Source organism: Olea europaea, unplaced genomic scaffold (genome assembly GCF_002742605.1).
Source record: "Olea europaea var. sylvestris unplaced genomic scaffold, O_europaea_v1 scaffold293, whole genome shotgun sequence".
NCBI classification, from domain to species: Eukaryota; Viridiplantae; Streptophyta; class Magnoliopsida; order Lamiales; family Oleaceae; genus Olea; species Olea europaea.
Window position 1 is genome coordinate 185694 of NW_019247890.1, and position 2526 is coordinate 188219.

The 2526-nt window shown below is 32.5% G+C and overlaps 1 pseudogene; it reads left to right on the forward strand.

The window, feature by feature from the left end:
- The first annotated feature begins 1019 nt into the window (after nt 1–1019).
- LOC111384499 lies at nt 1020–2242 on the forward strand (annotated as a pseudogene).
- Nucleotides 2243–2526: the final 284 nt, after the last annotated feature.

The following is a 2526-nucleotide window of genomic DNA, read 5'->3' on the forward strand; positions in this document are numbered from 1 at the left end:
ACAATCCGAGTCTACCTATCCCATCTCGCTTTTGCACAAAATAGTTGTCATGAACTTCCACTGTCATTAGTATTCCGATGAATAAATTCCAGGACATTTGAAATTGTCGATGAAACAATCTGTTCATTGTAACCTGGGTTTTTGAAATAATAGTCGTTGAAGAGATTTACATCAGCTCTTTCCCGATCACGATTGATGTTTCTACGACTAGGGATGGAGCCTCCATGTGCCCATCAATTAATATGCTGATTGGCATACTCAACAATGAGGAGGTTTCTACTTGAACATATGCGAGTAATCACTTGTTCTTGTACATCAACAAAATCATTATCATTTTCGCCATTCGACAATGATGATGAATTTGAAGAAGATATATAAGAGGAATCTCCAATATTGAAATTCATTTTTTAGTGGTATGTTTGAAGAATGAGTGTTACTATATTTCAATACTACCTTTTATTGTTGTCGAATACCTAGTCCACCATTACATAAGATATCTGGGATAAACTATCTCACCCATTAGATTAGATTTCATTAAGATCTGAACCAATAACTATAGCCTCACAAATCTTATCCTATCATATTAAAGATAGGATATATGGGATAGATTATCTTACCCATTAGCTTAGATTTCATTAAGATCTAAACTAATCAATGCAGCCCCACATATTTTATCTTGTCGTATTGAAGATAGAATATATGGGATGATCTAAACCAATCAATGCAGCCCCACAAATCTTATCTTGTCATATTGACAATAGGATATATAGGATAAACTATCTCATCCGTTAGATTGGATTTCATTAAGATCTGAACCAATCAATGTAGCCCCACAAATTTTATCATGTCATATTGAAGATAGGATATATGGGATACACTATCTCACCAGTTAAATTGGATTTCATTAAGATCTGAACCAATCAATGTAGCCCCACAAATTTTATCATGTCATATTGAAGATAGGATATATGGGATACACTATCTCACCAGTTAAATTGGATTTCATTAAGATCTGAACCAATCAATGCAGCCCATAAATCTTATCCTGCCTAAACTTTCATCTATAAAATAGCATGGCATCTTCCATTGGATCTTACCTTCAACTTCTCTCAGTCTTTAACTTTGATTTCTCATTAATCACATAGCAATGAGTTTTGTTCCATGCACTTTTTCATACTCACATAAGGAAGACTTACATTTATATCAAGTCTACCTTGATATCTCCCAAAATCCAATTATAGGTATAGACCAATCAAGGGATCAATTTTGGTCTCGAGTGGAGAGTGAATACAAAAACACATTTCTTTCATTTATCACTTTTACTCGACCTAAAAGTTCCCTAACGAAGCAAATTCAAGTTATTAATGCTGTAGTCAGCAAATTACAAGGACGTGTTCAACAAGTGGAACTTCTAAATCCTAGTGGTGCTTCAGATGAAGATATTGTGAGTAAATAATTGTAAACCGTGCTTTCAAAAATCAAGTTTAACTAAACACTACATTGTCTTTTTTCATAGATGTATTGAGCCAAAATGTTGTTATGTGAAGACCCAATCTTCAAGAAAGGATTCAAATTTGACCAGTGTGGCTTGCGCTTAAAGATATCAGAAAATATAGTGATGACAATGACACGGCTACAGCAATGTATCACAAGCAAAATGGTGTAACATTCCATCAACACATCCAAATTCATTGACGTTTGAAGACCACACGTCAACACAATTAACATCTCTTGAATTATCTTTGTTTTCTCTACATATAAACGAAGTTAATGTTGATGAGACATCTTCTCAACACCCATAGGGGCGAAAAAAGCAAAACTGAAAGGGAAAAATGACAAAGAAAATACAAAATTAATTGAATCCACTAAGCAAGAAAATTGGCTACTCGTCCAAGTTTAAAAAAAAAAGCAGTGAGGAAAGACAACAGATGTACGAAATCCAAAAAAGAAAACTGGCAATGACAGAAAATCAAGAGGAGAACAAAATATTAATGAAAGATTTGAATGTGATAATAGATCCGAATCTACATGAGTTATTCCAAAATGAACAAGCAAGAATCTTGCAAAAGAGAACTCAAGAAGGTAAAGGATATGAAAGTTCATCTGGTTTGTTTTGGAGGATTAGGAAGTGATATACCAGATTACTAAGCTATTCACTTGATTTATGTATCGTTCAGTAATGTTTGTATGTGGCTACTCTTGTAATTTTATTTTAGTTTTAAATAATCATGTATGTTGCATATTAAAATTTTTTGAGCACTTTTAGTTTAATTATTAGTGATTATGTGATTAAAGTTTATTACAAATAATAATAATAATAAATAAATAAATAACTTCTTAATTGTGAAAAAAATTTATGTGTAATGTACAATGACACAAATACCCTTCATATCACTTGCTCATACATGAAGAAAGAGGCAAAATTGACTTTTTATCACATTTAGTGCAAAATGGTGTAAGTAAATAGTGTTGCAGTTGCAAAATGGTGCCAGATTTGACGTTGGATTAGAGTGATATATTTGGTGA